Below are 27,372 nucleotides of genomic sequence, written 5' to 3'. Positions count from 1 at the left end.
TCAAGATAGCTGCATTAGAGGCCTGGCAGAGTATCACCAAAGAAGATTCTCAGGACCTGGTGATGTCTATGAATCACAGACTTCAAGCAGTCATTGCATCCATGGGATGGGCAACAAAGTACTAAACATGGCTAAAAAAAGTGTTGCATTTTCTACCTGGTCAAACCAAAATGTACACAAATCCCCTTTAATAAAATCTGGAATGTGCACTATAATTACATGTGAATTGATTAATTACAAATTTAAAACTGTGGAGTACTGGGGCAAATGAATGAAAAAAATGTGCCTTTGTCCCAAACATTATGGAGGGCACTGCTCATTGACTGAATAGCATCGTATTATTAGAATATTTTTTGTACTTTTCTGTCCATTAGTTTATCACAACATACCATTTAAAAAAGGATGCAGTTATGAATTATAAAGATGCAGAATAAAATTCCAATGTATTTTATTATGCAGACCAATGGTGGAGTAAATGATAGATTTGGCATTCTGATCTGTCATAATTTGCAATCCTTTCCCAACACAGTCATGGAAGTTTGGTTTTCTCTGCTGTTTAAACCCATGATCCAATTAAGAGACATCATGGACAATAACTATTTTTCTTTCACACTTCCCCCTCATCATGCATGCACTTGCCAGCACTATGTAGGACTCCACATGCGCCAGCTGGCTCAATTTAGGGCCCCTTTAAAATAAAAACTACAGGCCCCCGCAATACCTTAATCAGGCACTGCATGTTATTGAAAATTAATTTTCTGCATTTTTACTTCGCCTTCTTCCCTGGTGATCTTGGTGATGAACAGGGTAAAAGGTTTCACCAGGACATTGCAACCATGGAAAAGCGATATCAAGGCAACTAAATTCAATAAAAGATAATTTAATGTTACTCCAACTTCCTATTTGATACTGCAAATCTGAAATGATCTTTGTGTTCAGCTTGAAGTTGTCCATCATAATCCACAATTTATTTTTCAGGAAGCAAACGTTTTGAAAGATTTTGTTGTCCAGTGTAGCGAGCAAGAACTGACTCCAGCATCTCTGGATCTGCTGATTAAGATGTCTAAGTTTCACCATATTCATTTTCCTCGACCAAAACATCTGGGACCCAATTGACAGAAGATAAAGCAGTCAAGACTATTTACCTTTTTTTGTGTTTCTGAATTTACTTGCCATTTAGAAGCATTCAAAAAGAATTATACAAAGATAACAATGTAAACATTAGCCCTAACCTAACCTGAGGGGAGCTCACCCTGCAAGTTGAAGTTGATTTGATCCACCATTCAGCAGCAGAAAACAGCTAGGTTATAATCAATGGAGCTCAACATGTTAATATTATGGAAGATAAATGCTGGCAGCTTGCCATGGAACTGCCAGCATTTCATTGCATTTATGGTCCATTGTTTTGAAAACCTATTTAGACAATGGAGGCAAGCATTTAATGAAATAATATAATTTCAGTGCAGTAAGTTAATATAGCAAGGGTGTAAAGCAGTCAAAGCTTTCAGTGGTGATATGTTATTTTGAAGGTATTAGATTGAAAATATCACGCACTATAGGAAATTTGTTTTTAGGTTTGGAATATTTCATATCACAATTTCAATATAAAGTTTCACTTTTAGTCTATTGTTGGGCATTGTTCATTTTAAAATCTACATTATCCTTCAAATGTCAGTGAATAAGCAAGTCATGTAAATGGATCAAGTCACAAAGGTTATTTTGTAAGATTTCCATGTTTTTAGAACCTCTGGTCTATTTTTCATTTTTCTCCTATTCGAAGGACTGAGCCAAGAATCAAAAATGGAAAAGGTGTCTTGTATAGTTAAAAAAAATAGCATAGAAAATACTCAGTCAGGCTACTCTGAATGCACCTCAGACATCTGCGATATTTATCATCAGAAGGCAGACAACAGGTTAATGGCTGGTAACTTAGGAGTGTGGATCAACAGAAGGATCTTGGAGTCCCAATCCATACATCCCTCAAGGTCGCCGCACAGGTTGATAGAATAGTTAAGAAGGCCTATGATATGTTGGGGTTCATTAATCGGGGGATTGAGCTCAGGAGTTGTGAGGTAATGATGCAGCTCTATAAATCTCTGGTAAGGTCCACTTAGAATCTTGTGTTCAGTTCTGGTTACCTCCTTGGAGGAAGGATGTGCAAGATATGGTGAGGGTGCAGAGAAGATTTACCATGATGTTGCCTGGTTTGGAAAATGTCTAATGATGCAAGCTTAGCAGAGCTGGGACTTTTCTCTTTGGAGTGTAGAAGGATGAGAGGAGAGTTAATAGAGGTCTACATTATGAGAAGCGTGGATAGGGTTGATAGTCAGCACCTTTTTTCTCATGGCAGGAATAGCAAACACCAGAGGATATGTGTACAAAGTGAAGGGAGGGAAGTATAGGGGAGACATCAGGGGTAGGTTTTGAACCAAAGAGTTGTGGGCGCCTGGAATGCTTTTCCAGGGATGTTGGTGGAGGCTAAAACAGTCAGGGCATTTAAGAGTCTCTTAGACAGGGGCATGAATGGAATAAAAATGGAGAGTTATGTGGTAGGGAGGACTTATTACTTTTTTTTAAGGAATATTTGGGTTGGAACAACATCGATGGCCAAAAGGTACTATGTTCTAAAATGCTCAAGGGTTCAGGAGCATTAGGATGCCATGACTTACAGGTTCTCATCTAAATTGTGCTATTCTGATTTGGAAATATATCACCACTTGTTCACCAGCTCAGCCAACAGCCAAGACTGCTGAAATGGCTTGTTGTTGAGGATCTTCAGTCAAAATCTATCATGCATTTTCATTTATTTTCCAATGGAAATGAGGGTCATCACTCTCCAAAATTCATAGGTTTGCGTCCACCAATCTGTTTGGTAAGTCACTTGACATCATCTTTTGTCATTGCCTTCACCCATAATCACCAAAGTCATGTTCATATTTGCTAATTGCTTACAATTTAAAGATATAAGGGATTGATGGTGACCCTCTTAACAACTTGTGCTGGTTCATAGGATAATTTATTAGATATAATTTGATTCAGTGGAAGTGCTTGCCAACTTAGGCAAAAAGGTAATGAACAAGGGTGCTTACTGTCCTAAAGCATGTTGAGAGGTAGAACAATCAATGTAAAACATTGACTATCCCTATTGTTTATACAGTGCAGCAAGAAGGCCATCATCGGGGTTAGACTGAGAGTTAACACGTTCAGACCTGCAGTCCTGATGATCTTACTTCCAAATGGAAGATCACTAGGGAAGAAAACAGATGACCTGAGCCTCATCTGAACCAGAAAGAACTACAAGGCTGATGTGCTCTGGTAATTAGAGAAACATGGCTATCGGACTCCATTCCAGACTCAGTGATCCAGTTTGCTGGCCATATATTTCCCTCTGGGAAGATAGAGATGATACTACTTCTGCCAAGACTCAAGGGGGGGGATTTTGTGCATTTAGATCAGTGAGAACTGGTCCACAAATATCTTTGTTGCCACAATAGAGTACTTGATGGTAAAATGCACACCCTTCTACCTCATGAAATTCATGGGCTTAGTGATTGCTGCAGTTTACATTCTGTCCAGCAAATGAGAGTAAAGTAATGAAGGAGCTTTATGATGCCATTTGTGAAGCTCAGATATCCCACCCTGATGTTACATGATTGTAGTTGGTGACTTCAGCCACACCAACCTGAAAACTGTTCTACCTTGGTTTTAACTGCATGTCAACTTCACCACCAGAGGAGAGAATGTCCCTAGTGCATCCAAGGCTACTGCTTGTACCACCTTGGACACTTGGACCTCATATTCTGACTGATAACCTTGGCCGACAGAACACTGGAAAAATCAACTACTTCATTTTGTCGGGAGATCAAGTCATGGCCGAGTTCCATGCACTTCTCAGAGATCAAGATGCAGTCTTCAGGGCAGGAGACAAATTGGCACTAAGATCAGCCAGGGCTGAACTCTCCTGTGCAATCCAAAAGGCAACACGTGGTTACATACACAGGATCCAGAATCTGCTGTGCAGCAACAGCATCATGAGGCACACGTGGCAAGGGATCAAAACTATAACAGACTTCAAGACAACAACACCTCCCAGACAGACTGATCATTTTCAATGCATGATTTGACATAAGTAACATGCTGGCACCAAAGGAAGATCTGTCTCCCCCTGAAGAACAGGCCCATTGTTTATCCACGGCTAAGGTGAGGAGAATGTTATGCTGGGCGAAACAACACAAGGCAGCAGGACCAGACAACGTAAATGACTGGATACTGAAGGATTGTGCCAACCAACTGACAGAGGATCTTATGAAGATCAATAACACATTGTTGCAGCAGTCTATCATTCCTGTAGGCTTCTTGGTGGCCACCACTAGCAAAGAGGGCAATAATAATAGGCCTCAATGCCTCCCACCCCCCTCCCCGTGGCACTGACCTCCACCATTATGAAATTATTCGAGTGTCAGGTGATGGAGGACATCAAAACATACCTCCCAGAGTCACTGGACGCATTTCAATTCGCCAACAGGCAATGTTACAGCTTTATCCCTTCACTCAGTCCTGACCTACCTGGACAATGATGCCTCATATGCCAAGCTGTTGTTCATTGACTTCACCTCAGCATTCAACATAATCATTCCCCGAGGCTGGTGGAGAAGCTGTCCTCATTGGAACTCAAAATCCTTCTGTAACAATTGTGGATTTCCTAATGAAAAGTCTGTCCGGGTGATGGCAGAACATCGAGCATCATCATGCTGAACACTGGTGCACTTCAGGGCTGTGTGCTTACCCATTCCTGTTCACGCTACTGACCTACAATGAGAATGCAGATTACATGACAGGAATTGGCCTCATCAGCAACAATGATGAGTCAAATGTTATGGGTTATATTATTGTGGTTATGGATGAATAAGAGATAGATTGTGGGGGTGGTTAGTGTAGATCAATTCACAAACAGAGTAACACTTCACAAAAAGTGTCTCATTTAAAATGCAAGAGCTTTGCCGAAGCTAGACATGCAGGCTCCAGTTTGTTTTACAAAAGACAATGGAACTGTGCTGGGAAGAACTTCAAAAGCAGGAGTAAATGGAAAAGTCCGGGCTCAGGTGCCTTGGGAGAGGTTTAGGTTTTTACAAGCAGAGAGAGGAAAGAATAAAGGATTGTGTGTGTGTGTGTGTGTGTGTGTGTGTGTGTGTGTGTGTGTGTGTGTGTGTGTGTGTGTGTGTGTGTGTGTGTGTGTGTGTGTGTGTGTGTGAGAGAGAGAGAGAGAGAGGAGTCAGTTCTACAGTAGCAGTTAAGATTGAAAAATGGCAAGCTGGCAGGCTTGTTGAAAAACCCCATTTTGAAGACAGGTTGTGAGTTCTGAGTTCAGCCTGTTCCAAACCACTGTAGTCCTTACAAGAGGAAATGGCTGGATAGAGTGTTTTTCCTGAAATAAGGGAAACAAGAGGAACTCTGTGGTGATCTGGAAGAAGAGGTTATCATCTGTAAAACCCATGATGGGGTAAGTTTCTTTGGCAAGACACTGAAGTAACTGATTGGAGCAAATCCATTTGTGTCTGTCCAACGAGCAACAAATAACTCTCTGAAACCACAAGAACCTTCCTGAGCGGTAACCATTTAACTTTAAGCACCAGAGCCTGGTGGGGATTCATAAATGTTGAATTCTGTGCACTATATAAGAACTGCCTGATACCAGTGAACTTGGAGAAGTGAATGATTGGACTGTGAAACAAAGAACTTACCTGAATATATACGCATTACATATACATTCATTTAGAACTAGTAGGGGGTTAAGTTAATAGTAATAAGTTAAAGTTTGATCCTGTTTTCATGTTTAAAGAAAAGTAAAAGCAACTTTTGTTGCCTTGATGAATTTCTGTTGCTGCTGGGTTTTTGAGTCCTCTGGGCTTGTAACACAAAATACAGAGAGGTGGAGAACTGGTGAGAGAATAACAACCTGAGTCTCAACATGAATAAGACAATGATCGTGATTTATTGATAGTGATCAAAGGAGATGATTGTAGACTTCAGAAGGACCAGCGCCGTCCACCCTCCACCACACATTAATAACTGGAGAGATTAGAGAGCATCAAGTTCCTCGGAGACCTCAAGAAGAGACCTATCCTGCACACAGAACATCTCACCTGTCAAGAAGAGACCTACCCTGGACACATCTCACCTGTCAAGAAGAGACCTACCCTGGACACATCTCACCTGTCAAGAAGAGACCTACCCTGGACACATCTCACCTGTCAAGAAGAGACCTACCCTGGACACATCTCACCTGTCAGGAAGAGACCTATCCTGGACACAAAACATCTCACCTGTCGAGAAGAGACCTATCCTGGACACAAAACAACTCATCTGTCGAGAAGAGACCTATCCTGGACACAAAACATCTCACCTGTCGAGAAGAGACCTATCCTGGACACAAAACATCTCACCTGTCAAGAAGAGACCTATCCTGGACACAAAACATCTCATCTGTCAAGAAGAGACCTATCCTGGACACAAAACATCTCACCTGTCAAGAAGAGACCTATCCTGGATACAAAACATCTCATCTGTCAAGAAGGGACCTATCCTGGACACAAAACATCTCACCTGTCGAGAAGAGACCTATCCTGGACTCAAAACATCTCACCTGTCAAGAAGAGACCTATCCTGGACACAAAACATCTCACCTGTCGAGAAGAGACCTATCCTGGACTCAAAACATCTCACCTGTGAAGAAGAGACCTATCCTGGACACAAAACATCTCACCTGTCGAGAAGAGACCTATCCTGGACACAAAACATCTCATCTGTCAAGAAGAGACCTATCCTGGACACAAAACATCTCACCTGTCGAGAAGAGATCTATCCTGGACTCAAAACATCTCACCTGTCAAGAAGAGACCTATCCTGGACACAAAATCTCACCTGTCGAGAAGAGACCTATCCTGGACTCAAAACATCTCACCTGTCAAGAAGAGACCTATCCTGGACACAAAACATCTCACCTGTCAAGAAGAGACTTATCCTGGACACATAACATCTCACCTGTCAAGAAGGCACTGCAGCCACAGGACTTCTTTAGAAGGCTAAGGCAGACAAGGTTACTGGCCACTTTCTACAAGAGCTCTATCGAGAACATCCTCGCCACTGTACCACATCGGATTGTAGGTCAATCCACAGGATCATAAAATGGCAGAGAGGATTACTGAGGTCCCCTTGCCCCCCATCATTGGGATTTACTGGGATCATTGTTTAAAGAGGGCTCACAAAATCAGGGAGGGCCCCTACCATTCTGCACACAGGATATTCCAGCTTCTTCTGTCAGGAAAAAGATACAGGAGTATCAGTGCCAGCACCACTAGGCTAAGGAACAGCTTCTTCCCACAGGCAATGAGATGCTGAAACAACTCTCCAGAACGTAACTTTTTTTTACGAATGTTTATTTTAATATGTACATCGGTAATGTGAAAATGTATCATTTGTCTGTCTGTGTGTGTGTTTTGGACTATTGTGGACTGTGGATCAAAGAATGTTGTTTCATCAGGTTGTAGTGTACAATCTTTAGGAGATGATCAAAGTCTTAGCGAAACAAGGCTTTAGTTGCCCATTCAGAGCCAGCTCTTCAGCGCTTGACGTCCTGCTTTGCGGAAACTGCCAAAATGTTTGGCCTGGAAGTCACCCTGAAGAAAACTGAGGTCCTCCATCAGCCAGCTCCCCACCATGACTACCAGCCCCCCCACATCTCCATCGGGCACACAAAACTCAAAACGGTCAACCAGTTTACCTATCTCGGCTGCACCATTTCATCAGATGCAAGGATCGACAATGAGATAGACAACAGACTCGCCAAGGCAAATAGCGCCTTTGGAAGACTACACAAAAGAGTCTGGAAAAACAACCAACTGAAAAACCTCACAAAGATAAGCATATACAGAGCCGTTGTCATACCCACACTCCTGTTCGGCTCCGAATCATGGGTCCTCTACCGGCACCACCTACGGCTCCTAGAACGCTTCCACCAGCGTTGTCGCCGCTCCATACTCAACATCCATTGGAGCGCTTTCATCCCTAACGTCGAAGTACTCGAGATGGCAGAGGTCGACAGCATCGAGTCCACGCTGCTGAAGATCCAGCTGCGCTGGATGGGTCACGTCTCCAGAATGGAGGACCATCGCCTTCCCAAGATCGTGTTATATGGCGAGCTCTCCACTGGCCACCGTGACAGAGGTGCACCAAAGAAGAGGTACAAGGACTGCCTAAAGAAATCTCTTGGTGCCTGCCGCATTGACCACCGCCATTGGGCTGATAACGCCTCAAACCGTGCATCTTGGCGCCTCACAGTTTGGCGGGCAGCAACCTCCTTTGAAGAAGACCGCAGAGCCCACCTCACTGACAAAAGGCAAAGGAGGAAAAACCCAACACCCAACCCCAACCAACCAATTTTCCCCTGCAACCGCTGCAACCGTGTCTGCCTGTCCCGCATCGGACTTGTCAGCCACAAACGAGCCTGCAGCTGACGTGGACTTTTTACCCCCTCCATAAATCTTCGTCCGCGAAGCCAAGCCAAAGAAGAAAGAGTGTACAATCTGCTGACAATTGAACTTGAACTTGAGATGTTACCTGACCCCCTTGAGTTTTTCCAGCTCCAGTATTTGTTTTTTTCTGCTAGATTCCAATATCTGCAGTCTCGTGTTTCTAATATTCCAAAAATATTCCAGCATAACATTGTCACAGACAGAAACATTATTAACCACTTGAAGAAGAGCGGCAAGAATCTTGGAAGCTTAGAAACAGATGGTTCCCATCAGTTAGCAGGGGGCAGATTCATGAATGCACTATTGCATAATTTTTTATTAGAAAGTACAATCTGAGTTGTACAAATAACATATTTTCCACTTTTCAGGTTCAGTCTCATAGGCACAAATTTTGCTCATAGGGACACGTCTGCCAGTAGGGAATTCTCTTTTATGAGATCCCTACCCAATTAAAGTAACACATAAACTTCACCTAATGTGCTCTTGCAGACTTAAAATATACTTGAATGGCATGGTGAATTGTACTTGGGTCACGTCTCCAGAATGGAGGACCATTGCCTCCCCAAGATCGTGTTATATGGCGACCTCTCCACTGGCCATCGTGTCAGAGATGCACCAAAGAAGAGGTACAAGGACTGCTTAAAGAAATCTTTTGGTGCCTGCCACATTGACCACCGCCAGTGGGGTGATATCACCTCAAACCGTGCATCTTGGTGCCTCACAGTTCGGCGGGCAGCAACCTCCTTTGAAGAAGACCGCAGAGCCCACCTCACTGACAAAAGACAAAGGAGGAAAAACCCAACACCCAACCCCAACCAACCAATTTTCCCCTGCAACCGCTGCAACCGTGTCTGCCTGTCCCGCATCGGACTTCTCAGCCACAAATGAGCCTGCAGCTGACGTGGACATTTACCCCTCCATAAATCTTCGTCTGCGAAGCCTAGCCAAAGAAGAGAAAAAAAAAGAAAGATTCCCTGATTTTTTTTTTCCATGGGGAATCCACTATGCATGGGGTGCCTCGTGCCAATTGGGTAATGAAAGTCAGTTCCATTTTGTCCTTTCAGCAAGTGATTTTATTTTTAAAGGTTCTACTGAACATTTCACAGTCATTTTTTTTGTAGTAGAATTTAACTTGGAATTGCTAAGGGTTGTTTTTGTGACAGTTAAGATATTTCTTTGATTATTTTTAATGACTGATTTTTGCCAGTGAGATTTTTTTTTACTGCATTAATTAAAGTTTCCAAGGTGTGAATTTTGCTTTTCTTCCAACATGTGTTGTGTGCACACTCTCCCAACTCCAGGATTGCATCTTCAAACGATTTTAGCAACTTTCGCTGCAGGAACTTCCTCCCATATGGAGTTGGTCATTTTGTCCTTGCTCTGAAAGCTGTAAAGTGTTGGAAACCTCACAATATGAAATATTACCAGAGTGATTACTGTCATGTACGAGAAATAAATATTCTATAGACATTATTATTTTTGGAAGCTTGTTTTGTGAACTTGCATTTAGAGGTGAAAACAACGATGGTCATAATTCTAGTTAGTTTGAAGTTAGGAGATTAGTTTGGGATTAGCATTGTTGGGCTACATGTAAAGATGGACATATTTTGGTCCAAACATTAGATAAAGGAAGACTTGCATAATTGCCCAAGTGCTTTTCACATAATCTAGTATTCAGATAGAGGAATCCCTTTGCCGTACTTAAAATTATGAAAGAAATGCTGAAATATCTTGCTTTGTTAGGTTTGCTGAAGCTACAGAACCTATTAATTCCAGATTCTCCAAATGTTGGAATTGCATCAAAACTTTTTGGGTTTTTCCCCCCCCCCACGCAACCAGATGGCACTCCAATGGGAAACATCCAGTCAGGATGTTTCAGTCACGTTTGTGGTGGAAGCTCCATAACTTCATCAGTCAATATTACGATCTTTACAAATATGTAAAATTTTAAATTTAGACATACAGCAGGGGTACAGGCCATTTTGGCCAACGAGTCAGTGACGCCCAATTAACCTACTACCCCCATACATTTTGAAGGATGGGAGGACGCCAGAGCCCCCAGGGAAAGCCCATGTAGATGTGGGGAGAAAATACAAACTCCTTACAGATAGCATGGGATTTGAACCTGTCCTGATCACTGGCGCTGTAAATGCATTGCACTTACCGCTATGCCAACCGTGAAGCACTTTATGATGAATAGTGAATACTTTGCCTCTTTCTGTATTGCAATGTTTTTTTAATAATGAAAACCGAAAACAAAAAAAAAAAATTTTTGATCTTCCAGCATGTATTATTTCTCATTGCATTAATCTCAGTGGAGCAGGCCAAAAAACAGGTCAGGAACATTCTGAAAATATAGTGGGAGGTGGTTTCTGCTTAAAATAAGTAGCTAGATTTCATCATAACTCGGTGCAATATTGGCAGTTTGACATATGGATTGATGAAACCCAACATGGAAAATGTTTTCTTTCAGATATTAGTTTTTTCCTGCAATGAGCTAACAATGGCATTGTTCAAATGATCTTCAGATTCCAGCTGATCACTTGGCTCCAGACCTTTTCATATTTTTGATCCAGCCAAGAGTTGAGCTCTAGACTAGAGGATCAATATTTAATCCAAGGAGATTCAACAAAACCATAATTTCAAGTGAAAAATGGTTTGTCAAATGTCTGGGCTTTACAAATGAAATGACCATGCCTCTCAGATGCTAAGGTCTGAAGAAGTCCATTCACAGTTCTAGTTAAAGTTCTCGTTCTCAATAAAGAGTTCTGACCTGATGAAATGTTGACTGTCCATTTTTGCCCATGGATGATTTCTGATTGCTGAATTCCTTCAGCAGCTTATTGTTCGGTCAAGATTGGAGGTTTTGTTCTGGGAGCCTGGTGTTGGACATGTGAACAAGTTAACCTGCAGAACAGGGCTTATTGTCAATCAGGAGGCCCTTAATACTGAGACAATATAAGTGAATTTGGAGAATTTTGCAGATACCGCATTGGTGGTATATTTCCAGGGCATTGATATGCCTGCTGTAAGTTGTCTGGGCCTCAGTGGACCATGAGCTTTGCGCTATGTCCTTCAGACACCGTTTTCTTAATCAGTCGAGGACTGTGCTGATGCTTCAGAGACATTCAAGGTTCAGTTTATTGCTAAGTAATAAAACAGTGTCATTGTGGTGTGCTGGGGTGCAGCAAGCAGATGCAAAACACGGGAAAGACTACTACAAATTCTGTATACTAGTTGTAGTATCTCGATGGCTCCACGTGTGTGACTGGCCTGGGAGAGGCCGGCTCAAGTCTATATACAGGTCGGTGATTGACAGCCAGCCAGGTGGAGTTGGCTTCCCAGGTTGTCTACCTGCAGGTACAGAGGTCACCCCCTGCAGTAGGCTGGTGGGCACGTGGCCCAGTGTTGTGGTTGTATCACTACAGTCATATTACACAAAATTGCATTTGCCTGCTGTAAGGCAGACAGATCAGCAGAAATTACCTGAAGTGCCTCTGACAGTCAGAGAGAGAGAGAGAGAGAGAGAGAGAGAGAGAAGCAAAAGAGAGTCCCCCAGAGTCACTGAGGTGTACTTTCGCCTCCAGTGCTTCCACAGCCTCTGCAGCTACAGAGTCCAGTCCAAACCATTGGCAGTTCCTGCAGGTTGCCAGGAATAATAGTGGAAGTAGATACAATAGTAGCATTTAAGAGTTTTCTCCACAGATACATGATTATAATGGAAATAACAGAGTTTTAGTTTGATTTGGACATCATGTCCTACACAGATAAGTGGACCAGAGGGATTGGTTCTGTGCTGCTATGTTTTATGTTTAATATTTGGGGTGGCACGTTTGGCATAGCAGGTAGCGCAATGCCTTACAGATCCAGATCCTAACCTCTGACACAGTGATAGGAAACCTTCTGTGCCTTTGATACCCTCTTGCTTCCCTGTTCTGATACTTGGCCAGTTTCAAGCCAGTCTCCAGCAGTCCGCAGCCCAGTGCGAGTCCCCCGAGAGCAGTCTCCGTAGATTCCTTGCCTCGAGTCACTGCATGTGTTGATCTTTCAGCCACATAGCACCCTCACTGGTCCGCCACAGTGGTCACCATCCCTTGGGTTGTCTTCTCTGCTTCTCCTCAGACAGGGGATGGTCTCTCCATTTCCTGGTGCCCTGGACCAGTCCTCCGCTCCCCTGGAGTCTGCATCCTCTTGTGGCTGCTGCCGATCAGAGGCGCTGCCATTTTGGGTGCAGACGCCACAGTTGTGGCATTTTAAATAAAACTACCATCGGTTCCTTTAACAGGCCATTCAAAGCCTTTGCGGAACTGACAGCATTTGAGTGAGTGGTTGGATCCTGCAGGAGAGTTGTATCTCCACTCCTTGCTCCCTGCGGGTCTGCATCAGTGCAAGCAGCCTTACAGCAGCTCCAGCAGTACTGGCATTGGTGGTGCTTTTAATCTTTCACATCAGCCTTTGTTGAGAGGTGGTTCCAATGATAAGCAGGCGTCCATGACCAGAGTCAAGCCGTGTCCTTTATTGTTGGAGTTCTAGTGAAGAAACAGAAATAGATACGTTTCTAAACATTAACTCAGTTGCTGTCTTAACAGATACTCTTAACTTGCTGAATTACCACCACATTTTCTATTTTTATTTCAGTCTTCCAGTATTTTTTTTTCTTTTATATTTAGACATACAGCACAGTAACAGGCCCTTACAGCCCACGAGCCAGTACCATCCAATTACACCCAATTAATCTATAACCCTGGTACATTTTGAACAGTGGGAGGAAACAAGAGACTCCAGGGATAACCCACACAGACATGGGGAAAACATACAAACTCCTTACAGACAGTGCGGGATTCAAACCCTTGTCCTGATCGCTGGTGCTGTAAAGGCATTGCGCTAACTGCTACACCAACCGTGCCACCCCAAATATTGAACATAAAACATAACAGCACAGAACCAATTCCTCTGGTCCACTTGTCTGTGTAGGACATGATGTCCAAATCAAACTAAAACTCTGTTGTTTCCATTATATTCATGTACCTGTTGAGAAAACTCTTAAATGCTACTATGTATCTACTTCCACTACTATTCCTGGCAACCTGCTGCAAACACGTAACATTCTATGTGAAACATTTTCCCCTCATACTCCCTTAAACTTCCCCCCCCCCTCACCTTAAACATGTGACCTCTGGTGTGCGATGCTTTTAATCTGGGGAAATGATTCTGACTATCCATTTCTCATGATTTATAAACCTCTTCTTAGATCTCTCATTCTCCTCTACTCCTGAGAAAACAACATTACTCTCAACTAGGAAAAATCCTGGTAAACCTCTTCTGTATTATTTCCAAAGCCTCCACAGTCTTCCTGTAGGGATGACCAGAATTGCACAAAGACTTTGTTACCTTTTATACTCGATGCCTTGCCTAATAAACCAAGTATACCTTCTTTATCATCTTATCTACTTTTAAGGAACATTAAGATGGACAAGTCCCCTTAGCCTTGTGAGATTTATCCTTGGTTACTTTCAGTGGGCTATGAACCTAGATACTCAGATCCCTCTGCACATTGATGCTTTTAAGATCCCTGCCATTAACTATATACATTCCACTTATGTTAGACCACCTAAAAACCAACACCTTACACAGTCTGAATTAAACCCCATTTGTCATCACTCTGTCCATACATATAACTGTTGATCACCCTTTACACTCTCCACTACTTCACCAATGTTTGATTCATCTGCAAATTTATGAATCCACCCATCAACATTTTCATCCAGGCCATTTATACGTATACCCTGTTCCTAAAGGCCACCACTGTTCAGAGTCCTCCAGTCCAAATGTCAATCTTCCATCACTACCCTCTGTCTTCTATGGGATAGCCAATTTTGATTCCAAACAATCAACTCGCCATGGATCCCATGTATCGACATCTTTAGAATCAGCTTACCACGAGTGATAAATGGCTCACCAAAGTTCATCCACTGCCCTACCCCCATCAACCATCTTTGTCACTTCCTCAAAAACTCAATTATATTGGTTATAGATGATCTGCTCTCACAAAGCCATGTTGATAATGCCTAATCTAAACATGATTTTCCATATGCTTGCAAATCTTTTCCCAAAGTATCCTTATCAGTGGTTTCACACCTGCTAATTTCTTGGATTATCCTTGAGATTTTCTTTAACCTACTCAACAAGTACATTTCATAGCCCCATTTGGCCTTCCTAATGCCCAGCTTAAGTTCTTTCCTGAAGTCTTTATATTCTCCCAGGATCTGGTCTTATTCTACCTTGAACATTACATGTGGCTCCTTTCCTTTTTGATTAAATTTGTGAACTTTCATTTCATATAAGGTTCTTTTACCTTTTCATCTCTATCCTTACTTTGGAGTGAACATGCTCCTCATGGACTCCAATTAGTTGGGCCTTAAACAACTTCCATTTGTACAACAGCTGCTCTTGAAAGCGTGCACCAGCTCCTGTCCAGTGTCATAATTGGTCCGCCCTCAGTTTTTATTCAAAACTCAAACTTATCCTTGTTCATAATTATCATAAAAGTTGAGGAAGAGTGATCTCTATTCCCAAAAGTTTGGATGCACTGAACTAATTCTGCCCCATTTAAGCCTCTGGCACTGAGGACATCCAGTCAAAATTGTGGAAATTAAAGTCTCTCACTATGACAACATTGTTGCTTTTGCAACTTGCCATTATTTATCTACACATCTGTTCTTTGATCTGGTGAAAACTATTGCGAGGTCTACACCATCACTCAATTAGCATGATTGCACCTTTCTAATTTCTTATCTTCACCTACACTGCCTTTGAGACAACCATTATGTCCTCTGAGTGCAGCTGTGATACTGTCCTTCATTAGCAATGCAACTCCTTCATCTCTCTACCTCAGCTGTGTCTGATGTGGCGGGGGCAGCCTGCTCTGCAATGAGGAGCGGGGGCGACGGGGGTAGACAGGCCTGTGGCGGAGAGTGAAGGGCACCAGGGTTAACCTGGACCTGCAGTATGGAGTGAGGGGCAGTGGGGAAGCCAGGACTGTGGTGGGGATCAAGGGGTGCCAGAGGTAGCCTGGGCCCATGGCAGGGAGCTAGGGGCATGTGTATATATCAGGTCTTTTAAACTGTTATTGATGATTGGGGTTCCGTGAGCTAAATAGTTTGGGAACCCCTGCTCTCTCTTTTCTGTTCCCTCTGAAACCAAAACATAGGACATTCAGCTGCCAACCCTGTCTCTTTTGCCTTTATATAATACTGAGCAAGGCTCTAATTTAATCTGCCTTACCCACAATACTCCTCTTTTAAAATAAATACATTTCAGCCCATCCATCTTGCTGTGTCCATTCACATCTCCTTCCTTTCAGGCTTGCTTGCACTAGCATTTGCCATCCACTCAACACCTCCCACTCTTGCCACTCTATTTCCTCCCAAGTAGCACTGGTGAACTTCCCGATAGATAGGGTTTAAACTAGTGCATGTCTTTGCATTTCCATTCTAGTAATGATTCACAAAATTTAATTACATTCAAAGTCCTAAGTAAATGACTCAGCCCATGCCTGCTACAACTAAACTGAAATAATGTTCAGGTGTGGTAGTGGCAAGTAGCATTCACATCACCGTATAAGAAGGGAGGATCAACTTCAAGAAGAACGTGTCTAGCCATTTATACTTGACATAGCATTGCCCATCATCGATATTCTGGCGTCATCATTGATTACATACACGTCAGAACCAGCCATAGCAACAGAACTGGTCAAAGGGTAGGTATTCTTTAGCTTTAACTCCCTTCTCATGCAGACACATATTCAAGTCAATAAACCTGATTCTGATTCTGGAATGAACTTGTTTCTCATAAGGGGAAACCAATTGATCCAAAGTTTGAAGTGTGGAGCCTTCTGTCATAAGGAACATGTGATAAGTATGAGAAATTAATTCAAGGTAAAACTAGGTAAGAATGAGGGATAAAAGAATGGAGAGAGATTGATGGAGCATAATACTGGCTTGACCTAATGAGGCGGAATGTCTTTGTGCACTAACGTTAATGTAATTAAGACTTTTTTAAAACAAAAGGGTCTGGTCTTTTATTAAATCTAATGACTAATTGACAAATTCATGAAATAAAGAAGAATTTTTCAGAAAAAATGCTACTTTCCTAAACCTTAGTCATAATTGTTCTTTTCAAATCTTTCATGAATTTTGCGTGAGATTTTAATAGCTGTACTATTGCCCAGAAGTATTAAAAAATTGAATTTTGTTCTAATGTAATATTATTTGAATATAACATTTTTGTTGCAACAATTGAACAAATGGAATGATTCAAAGATACATATTTTGTATTGTACCTATTACATCTTTGGTTCATGAAAGAATAATCTACTGTTGTGCCATTTATGCTTTAAAAAAAAGAGATCGAATTTAAATTTCAATCCAGCAATATTTGTACATTATACAGTACTGCTTTTCTAGTTCAATCTTATTCACAAATTTATATGGCAGTATTAAAACGCAGAAGGCTTATTGTGGAAATTATATACTTCTGATCAGTCTCTCTTTGGCTTGGCTTCGCGGACGAAGATTTATGGAGGGGGTAAATGTCCACGTCAGCTGCAGGCTCGTTTGTGGCTGACAAGTCCGATGCGGGACAGGCAGACACGGTTTGCAGCGGTTGCAGGGGAAAATTGGTTGGTTGGGGTTGGGCGTTGGGTTTTTCCTCCTTTGTCTTTTGTCAATGAGGTGGGCTCTGCGGTCTTCTTCAAAGGAGGTTGCTGCCCGCCGAACTGTGAGGCGCCAAGATGTACGGTTTGAGGCAATATCAGCCCACTGGCGGTGGTCAATGTGGCAGGCACCAAGAGATTTCTTTAGGCAGTCCTTGTACCTCTTCTTTGGTGCACCTCTGTCACGGTGGCCAGTGGAGAGCTCGCCATATAACACGATCTTGGGAAGGCGATGGTCCTCCATTCTGGAGACGTGACCCACCCAGCGCAGCTGGATCTTCAGCAGCGTGGACTCAATGCTGTCGGCCTCTGCCATCGCGAGTACTTCGATGTTAGGGATGAAGGCGCTCCAATGAATGTTGAGGATGGAGCGGAGACAACGCTGGTGGAAGCGTTCTAGGAGCCGTAGGTGATGCCGGTAGAGGACCCATGATTTGGAGCCGAACAGGAGTGTGGGCATGACAACGGCTCTGTATACGCTTATCTTTGTGAGGTTTTTCAGTTGGTTGTTTTTCCAGACTCTTTTGTGTAGTCTTCCAAAGGCGCTATTTGCCTTGGCGAGTCTGTTGTCTATCTCGTTGTCGATCCTTGCATCTGATGAAATGGTGCAGCCGAGATAGGTAAACTGGTTGACCGTTTTGAGTTTTGTGTGCCCGATGGAGATGTGGGGGGGCTGGTAGTCATGGTGGGGAGCTGGCTGATGGAGGACCTCAGTTATCTTCAGGCTGACCTCCAGGCCAAACATTTTGGCAGTTTCCGCAAAACAGGACGACAAGCGCTGAAGAGCTGGCTCTGAATGGGCAACTAAAGCGGCATCGTCTGCAAAGAGTAGTTCACGGACAAGTTGCTCTTGTGTCTTGGTGTGAGCTTGTGGGCGCCTCAGATTGAAGAGACTGCCATCCGTGCGGTACCGGATGTAAACAGCGTCTTCATTGTTGAGGTCTTTCATGGCTTGGTTCAGCATCATGCTGAAGAAGATTGAAAAGAGGGTTGGTGCGAGAACGAAGCCTTGCTTCACGCCATTGTTAATGGAGAAGGGTTCAGAGAGCTCATTGCTGTATCTGACCCGACCTTGTTGGTTTTCGTGCAGTTGGATAACCATGTTGAGGAACTTTGGGGGGCATCCGATGCGCTCTAGTATTTGCCAAAACCCTTTCCTGCTCACGGTGTCGAAGGCTTTGGTGAGGTCAACAAAGGTGATGTAGAGTCCTTTGTTTTGTTCTCTGCACTTTTCTTGGAGCTGTCTGAGGGCAAAGACCATGTCAGTAGTTCCTCTGTTTGTGCGAAAGCTGCACCGTGATTCTAGGAGTCAGTAGTTTGACATAAACAACAGTCTTTATATTTTGCTTTCTTTCTATTACCATCAATATTCAGGGGAAGTAAATATTTACTGATTTTCTTCTGAGAGTTTCAGCCAAGGTTTTAACTGTATAAAACCTTCAATTTAATGTTCCACTTAATTTCATGGAAGGAATAGTTTTTAAGTGTTATTCTTCATTACTGAAAAATATATTTGATCTCTCTTCTTCTTTGGCTTGGCTTCGCAGACGAAGATTTATGGAGGGGTATGTCCACGTCTGCTGCAGGCTCGTTGGTGACTGACAAGTCCCATGCGGGACAGGCAAGCACGGTTGCAGTGGTTGCAAGGGAAAATTGATTAGTTGGGGTTGGGTGTTGGGTTTTTCCTCCTTTGTCTTTTGTCAGTGAGGTGGGCTAAAAGTCAAAGAAAAATCAAATCTGGACCCTTGTGATGCAAAGTAAAAACAAATGCTTGAAGTAGGAGAACTTCTTCAGGGTAGGCATCCCTTGAAAAAATTTCACAGTGGTGCAACTTTAAACATTAAAGTTAGACATACAGCATGGTAAGAGGCCCTTACGGCCCACGAGCCCATGCCGCCCTATTACACCCAATTGACATACAACCATGGTACATTTTGCTACAACCCTGAACGTCCAGCATTTCTGTGTTCTACGACAATCCCAGTGTCTGCAGACTTGCGTGTTTCACTCCTTATGATGTAAAGACCTGTTGTGTATATGTAATATACTTCATTATATAATTTATTATAAAATATTACATCATTTATAACTACATTATAACAACATTTAGTAATTTAAAATATTTGCTTTCTTCATCTCTTAAGTGCAATGCATTTAGGAGATATTTTATGAAAAAACTTTGCAAAAATACTTCACATTCAATTTGACAATAAATTCAAAAAGATTGGTAATGATTTCACAATATTTGTAAAGATACTTCACAATATATTTATTATTGTTCAAGTAATCTATTCACATTATTTATATATAGTTATTTTAAAAGAGCATAGATTTACCCAAAAGAATTCTGAGAATGTGGCCTGATTTCACATTGGGTCCTCACCAAGAGCGAATTTGTTTACCACTTGTCCCTGTAGATAATAATTTTGGGTGTGTGTAAGAAGTAGGAATTTCACTTGTGATGCTGAAAAAAATTGCAAAATGTGTGTTATCCCTGGACAGAGAGTTGGTAAAAGAAGATTAATTTAGTTTTGCTATTCTAAGTGGATATTTGGCTCCTCATAGAAAATAAAATCTAAAATCAAAGCTACACCCTGTTTGTAGCAGTGATCACAGTTACCTGAATCGACCCATGACACTTTGGCAACTCTGTATCTGTGTTATTATATCCATTTATTCATCTTGTTTTCAGTAAATTTAATATTTTCTGTTTTGGCAAGAACACTGATGGATAATTAATAACAGTGATTGACATGAATTGGAGTAAATCCTTTAATGTCAATGAGGGTTCTGGCCAGAGAATTCACACTTCTGTTTGCACCAAAACCTAAATCAAGACAACATTTGTTCTGCCACTCTATCAAATAGTGTACAATTGGTTTCTGCAGACAAAATGTTTCATAAGCTTATAGCTCTGTGCGTGAAACTGCCAGAATCATAAATAGATACACCAGTTGATGAATGCTAATGCAATGTTGTAAGTAGTTTTGTTGACAAGTGCTGATACTTCTTTCCTTTTATCATCCAAAACAGCTATACAACAGCCATTACTTGCAAGCTTTTTAAGCAAGACATGATTGATTGTGATTTTAATATAGAATAGCCAAATTCTGAAACTTTAACAACTTGCTATAAATCATGGAATTATTACAATACAGCTTAATTGGTTCAGGAATGTTTGCTTTTAAAAGAGGATAAGAAATTCCATCTCAATGCATTTAACTTATAAAGTGCATTTTTGTTTAGGATGGCAATTTTATCCTTCTGCTTTTTATGTAAAATATGCAAGATATAGATAATCCATTAATTGTTTCAAAAATGCAGAGCACACAAATTATTATTACCAGTAAGCTTTAGTGAATTTATTAAACATATTAAATTGTACACTCTGGAATTTAACAATTGATGTTTCAAATTAAATGAAATTAGATTATAACCTTTCATTTGACTTGCAAAGTAAATAATCAAAAACTTTGTAAATATTAAAAGCAAATTCTGCAATTTTACTCAATAGATACTTTTTATTTAATCTGCTGTCATCTGAAATACAAATTAGTGATAAATATGACTAGGCAACTAGTAAGATACTTTATTCTTTAATATTAATAATGTTGCCTTCCTTTCATTTCTTTAAATGGGGATATATGTATAATTTTAATATCCAATTTTAAATGAATTGGTACATTGTGTAGAGGTAAAAATATCATTTAATGCAAGAATATTTTTAAAAAGCATTTCAAATAATTTTGATTTTATTAATCATGTAACTTGTAATCCATGCATTTTATAATGAAGTTGATCATTTCTCAATGTCTATGTGGAAGCTATTATCACATTTGAAGTAATTTTAATAGTGTGTTAAACATTTGTAAAGTATTTGCAAATTATGAATTCCTGAAAATAATTGCATCATTGTTTAAGTAAATAAATTTACTTCCATTGACGTGAAACTCCACTTAATAAATACAGATAAACTGGCACAGAGCTCAACATAAACAGGGATGTATTTCTTCTAAATTTAATTTTGATTTGTTCTAGGAAAAGTGCTTTATCAAGTGAAAAATATACTGCCAAAAGGGATTTGGGGATGGGAGTAGGAGATGGTATTATAGGTGTTGATCTGATCTAGGGCTTGTGTTGTTGTAGCACAATCAATAACCACAAGCAGACTCAAAGCGAATAATTAAAGGCTTTAATAACCTGAAGCATCAGGCACGTCTTTACATGCTGCTTGCTTGGATCCAAGGCTGGTATGGTTGGAGGAGTCTAGGGCTATCAGCTTTTATTGGGATTCTTACAGAGAGGAGTTATAGGGTCAGAGGCGGGCCAGCCTGTAAAGTGTAGTGAGGTCACCTCCTGTACTACTGTGTTCCACCACATTTGTGCCAATGATCAGGTAAGTGTGTGGTGAAATAGTGATGTTGGTAAACAAAATCAGGGCTAGGAATAGGTAAGGTAAATCAGATAAGTAGCAGGAGAGGTAGAGATCAGGGCCACCTTTATAGTCCAATGATTGTAGGCCTTTGCCAATTTAGGAGATTGTAGTATTTGGCCATTGCTGGGCTAGAAATCAGTGGATTGTGAGGAAGGCAGTGGAAAATTAACACTGTGGTGTGAAGGGCACAGGTGACAGGGGTAAATATAGGATAGAGGTCTCATATCATTGCTCCATTGTGACAAACCCATTGTCCTGAAAATGCCTGACAATGATCACTGATGGCTAAGCAAGTCTAATTTTCTGGATTGTGTTTAAAAAAGATTGTGCAGGGAATGATGTCATTCTATTCACCAGTAATTCATGAATGGGAGAATCAAGGACCCAGTGAAATGACACAATTTGACCCAGAAATTGTAATCCTCTGGTACTCTGGGACAAATTGATATTTAAACATGTGGTGCTTTAGAAAGAAGAACAGCATTTTTTATTCAAATTTCAGATTCATGATTTTTTTTTCATCTGCACACATTATCTAACTTGTTTTGTGGAGCAACAACCTTTGCTGTTTTTGATTGGTTCACTTTTTGATATAAATTAGATATACAGCACTGTAACAGGCCAATTTGGCCCTATGAGTCCATGCCACCCATTTTACACCCAATTAACCTCCAGCCCAGTATGGTTTTGAAGGATTGGAGGAAACTGAAGCCCCTGGAGAAAACCCACGTAGACACAGGGAGAACGTACAAACTTCTTACAGACAGTGTGGGATTATGATAATTCTCAATGAATAATCGATATTAAAACAATTATTCTGATGCTTCCTAACCTAATTATGTGAATTGTTTTGTACCATGGAAATAATAGGATCAAAATAAGAAAAAAAATACATTGAAATATACCAGTTGACCTTTAAGTCTTGTGAAAGGAGTAATATTGCAGTCATCAAACATTTTTATCATTTTTTGACATTTATCTCAAACTACTTAAAATTCTAGGTAAACATTGAGTGAAATAGTATAACAAATATCAAATATCAAATTAATTCATAACTTTCTAATCTGTAACTCTTTCCTATCAGTCAGCAAGGACTCTACAACAGTCCATTACTCTACAACAGTCATTCTCAATGGGGCCCTCCAGCCCCACCCCCAGGGGGCCACAGCACACTAAAGTAAAAGCTTTGTTTTCTTTCCAGCTCACACAACATTAATATTTATATTTTTTATGTAGTCAGTAGGAGAGAAGTACAGAAGAAACCAAAACTTGACTGCTTCACAGGAAAGGGGGCCCATAAACTTTGAGCAGAGTCCTAAGGGGGCCATAGTGCCATAGTGATGGAATTTTAGTAGATATGCTCTTTGTTGTTCTTCATAATAATAATAATTTCTTGACGCAAATCCGCATAGAAAAACACTCTGTTATTTTGAACCATCATTGGAGTCTGATTTTGCCGCACCTTCTGCACCGCAACTCGTAATATCATTTCTCTATCTTGGTATTTCAAACAACGAATCAGAACTGCCCTCGGTGGTTGACCTGGAGATGTTTATTTTCCTCAATGCTCTATGCGCTCAATCCAACTCTAGACCACCTGGAAAAAAATTCCTTGCCCAATACCTCAGGAATCCATTTCTTAAAATTTTTTACCGGATCTGAACCTTCCATATCTTTTGGAAGACCTACTATTTTTACATTTTTTCTTCGACGAATGCGCGATCGGTGCCGGTGTAATACTTAGCCGAGCAAGAGTCCTCTGAGGCTTGGGAGCTCCAAATGACAACTCCGTGGCTTCAACTTGGTAGGTAGGCCTCAATTCTTCAACACTTTTATGAAGTAATTTCTTTTGCAATTGAGCTTTGATTTCTTCACGTTTGTAGCCATTTCAATCCTCCACTATTCCAAAGTCTGTAAATACTATTTTTAACCACTTTTACAAGTTTTAAAATCGGGTATTTTTTAAGTCTAACTAGGGGAAGGTATTTTCCCACATCATGCTTCATCTTTACTCATTCACTTAACCCATCTATATTGCTTTTTATTCCTCTTATATAACCTCTTTAAGACATTCTCCTAACTATATTAATGATTTGGATGACGGGGTGGTAAATTGGGTGAGTAAATATGCAGATGACACTAAAATAGGGGGAGTTGTGGATAGCGAAGAGGGTTTTCATGGACTACAGAAAAGTGAAAGGTGGCAGATGGAACTTAATGTAGATAAGTCTGAGGTGCTTCATTTTGGGAAGAATAACCAAAATAGGACGTGTGCAGTGAAGGGGAGGGCATTGAGGAATGCAGAGGAACAGAGGGATCTTGGAATAATGGTTCAGCGTTCCTTGAAGGTGGATTCTCATGTAGATAGGGTGGTGAAGAAGGCTTTTGGTATGCAGGCCTTTATAAATAATAGCATAGAATATAGGAGCTGTGAAGTGATGTTGAGACTCTTTAAGGCTTTATTGAGCCCTAGTTTGGAGTATTGTGTGCAGTTCTGGTCTCCAAATTATAGGAAGGATATAAATAAGATAGAGAGGGTGCAAAGAAGGTTTACAAAACTGTGACCCGGATTGCAGTATCTTGAATACGGAGAAAGATTGAATAGACTGGGACTTTATTTGTTGGAGCGTAGATGGTTGAGAGGGGATTTGATAGAGGTATTTAAAATTATGAAGGGAATAGATAGAGTAGATGTGAAAGGAATTAGTATTATACAAAATTGTTTTGAGGCAGGTAAATTTTCTACATTTAATAGATTACAAGAGAAATTTGTATTTCTGCAAATTCTATTTTTGTTTATTATCAAGTTCGAGATTTTTTGTAAACACAATTTGATAAGGATTTAATTTTACTGAGTCAATCTAAGTTTGAGATTTTAATGGTTGACAAGGAAACAAAAGGATTTATATCAGATAGGTTGTTCCAAGAAAAGATGGATAAAGTTGGGCTATATAGGACAAAAGAGAAATGGGAGAAAGATTTAGATATTGAATTGTCTTGGGCGGAATTGTCAAATATGTGTATTGATAGTATTACAAAATTAATAAATGTGAGATATATTATGGTTAATTATAATTTTATTCATCAATTAGATTTGACTCCTGAGAAGTTGATAAGGATAGGTAAGCAACATTTTGGGCTTGAGCCCTTCATCAGGGTGGTTAAATCGGGTACATGCTGTCTGAGGGTATGGTAGTTGACAATGCACAAGGGTATTAACAGAAGCACTATTAATAAATTCACAAATTGAGAAAGAACTCTTAGCTAAAAATCTGAAATATGAACAGAAAATTCTAGAGATAATACACAGGTCGATCAGCATCCATGATGAAGGAACTACAGTTAACATTTCAGATTGATGACTTTTCATCGTTCAAGTTTATTATTATCTGACTATATATACTGTATAAACAGATGAAACTGCATTACAAACGATGCACAAATACATACACAATACATTTTCACATCTTCTTTGGCTTGGCTTCACGGACGAAGATTTATGGAGGGGGTAAAAAGTCCACGTCAGCTGCAGGCTCGTTTGTGGCTGACAAGTCCGATGCGGGACAGGCAGACACGATTGCAGCGGTTGCAAGGGAAAATTGGTTGGTTGGGGTTGGGTGTTGGGTTTTTCCTCCTTTGCCTTTTGTCAGTGAGGTGGGCTCTGCGGTCTTCTTCAAAGGAGGTTGCTGCCTGCCAAACTGTGAGGCGCCAAGATGCACGGTTTGAGGCGTTATCAGCCCACTGGCGGTGGTCAATGTGGCAGGCACCAAGAGATTTCTTTAGGCAGTCCTTGTACCTTTTCTTTGGTGCACCTCTGTCACGGTGGCCAGTGGAGAGCTCGCCATATAACACGATCTTGGGAAGGCGATGGTCCTCCATTCTGGAGACGTGACCCATCCAGCGCAACTGGATCTTCAGCAGCGTGGACTCGATGCTGTCGACCTCTGCCATCTCGAGTACTTCGACGTTAGGGGTGTAAGCGCTCCAATGGATGTTGAGGATGGAGCGGAGACAACGCTGGTGGAAGCGTTCTAGGAGCCGTAGGTGGTGCCGGTAGAGGACCCATGATTCGGAGCCGAACAGGAGTGTGGGTATGACAACGGCTCTGTATACGCTTATCTTTGTGAGGTTTTTCAGTTGGTTGTTTTTCCAGACTCTTTTGTGTAGTCTTCCAAAGGCGCTATTTGCCTTGGCGAGTCTGTTGTCTATCTCATTGTCGATCCTTGCATCTGATGAAATGGTGCAGCCGAGATAGGTAAACTGGTTGACCGTTTTGAGTTTTGTGTGCCCGATGGAGATGTGGGGGGGGGGGGCTGGTAGTCATGGTGGGGAGCTGGCTGATGGAGGACCTCAGTTTTCTTCAGGCTGACTTCCAGGCCAAACATTTTGGCAGTTTCCGCAAAGCAGGACGTCAAGCGCTGAAGAGCTGGCTCTGAATGGGCAACTAAAGCGGCATCATCTGCAAAGAGTAGTTCACGGACAAGTTTCTCTTGTGTCTTGGTGTGAGCTTGCAGGCGCCTCAGATTGAAGAGACTGCCATCCGTGCGGTACCGGATGTAAACAGCGTCTTCATTGTTGGGGTCTTTCATGGCTTGGTTCAGCATCATGCTGAAGAAGATTGAAAAGAGGGTTGGTGCGAGAACACAGCCTTGCTTCACGCCATTGTTAATGGAGAAGGGTTCAGAGAGCTAATTTCTGTATCTAACCCGACCTTGTTGGTTTTCGTGCAGTTGGATAATCATGTTGAGGAACTTTGGGGGACATCCGATGCGCTCTAGTATTTGCCAAAGCCCTTTCCTGCTCACGGTGTCGAAGGCTTCAGGGGTTTCTATGAGGCTCTAAAGGCTGTGTACGGCCCCTCACCCCAAGTCCAAAGCCCGCTGCGCAGCTCAGACAGCAAAGTCCTCCTCAGCGACAAGATCTCCATCCTCAACCGATGGTCAGAACACTTCCAATCTCTTTTCAGTGCCAACCGCTCAGTCCAAGATTCCGCCCTGCTCCAGCTCCTTCAACAGCCCCTAAGGCTAGAGCTGGATGAGGTTCCCACCCTGGATGAGACATATAAGGCAATCGAACAACTGAAAAGTGGCAAAGCAGCAGGTATGGATGGAATCCCCCCAGAAGTCTGGAAGGCTGGCGGCAAAACTCTGCATGCCAAACTGCATGAGTTTTTCAAGCTTTGTTGGGACCAAGGTAAACTACCTCAGGATCTTCGTGATGCCACCATCATCACCCTGTACAAAAACAAAGGCGAGAAATCAGACTGCTCAAACTACAGGGGAATCACGTTGCTCTCCATTGCAGGCAAAATCTTCGCTATGATTCTACTAAATAGAATAATACCTAGTGTCGCCGAGAATATTCTCCCAGAATCACAGTGCGGCTTTCGCACAAACAGAGGAACCACTGACATGGTCTTTGCCCTCAGACAGCTCCAAGAAAAGTGCAGAGAACAAAACAAAGGACTCTACATCACCTTGGTTGACCTCACATTTTCACATAGTACCTAATCATATACGTGCATAAAATATGTGTGTGTATAATATATAAATATAAAAAATTTTCTGGAATAATTTACTTTGTTTCATTTAGAAAAGACCCAAGGTTAAAGGATAGTGTTCATCAATCTCACAAACTGTTGGAAGAAGTTCCCAGCCTGGCAATTGTGATTTTGATGCTCCTGTACCTTTTTC

At 41.5% G+C, this 27,372-nt stretch overlaps 1 protein-coding gene across 7 annotated transcripts in view; it reads left to right on the top strand.

The window, feature by feature from the left end:
- Positions 1-27,372, top strand: part of kiaa0825 (KIAA0825 ortholog) — a 313,741-nt gene that overhangs the window by 272,533 nt on the left and 13,836 nt on the right. The window lies entirely within an intron of this gene.

Source organism: Narcine bancroftii, chromosome 1, assembly GCF_036971445.1.
Source record: "Narcine bancroftii isolate sNarBan1 chromosome 1, sNarBan1.hap1, whole genome shotgun sequence".
NCBI lineage: Eukaryota > Metazoa > Chordata > Chondrichthyes > Torpediniformes > Narcinidae > Narcine > Narcine bancroftii.
The sequence above is the reverse complement of the archived record's forward strand: the minus strand, read 5'-3'. Positions and strand labels throughout refer to the sequence as shown.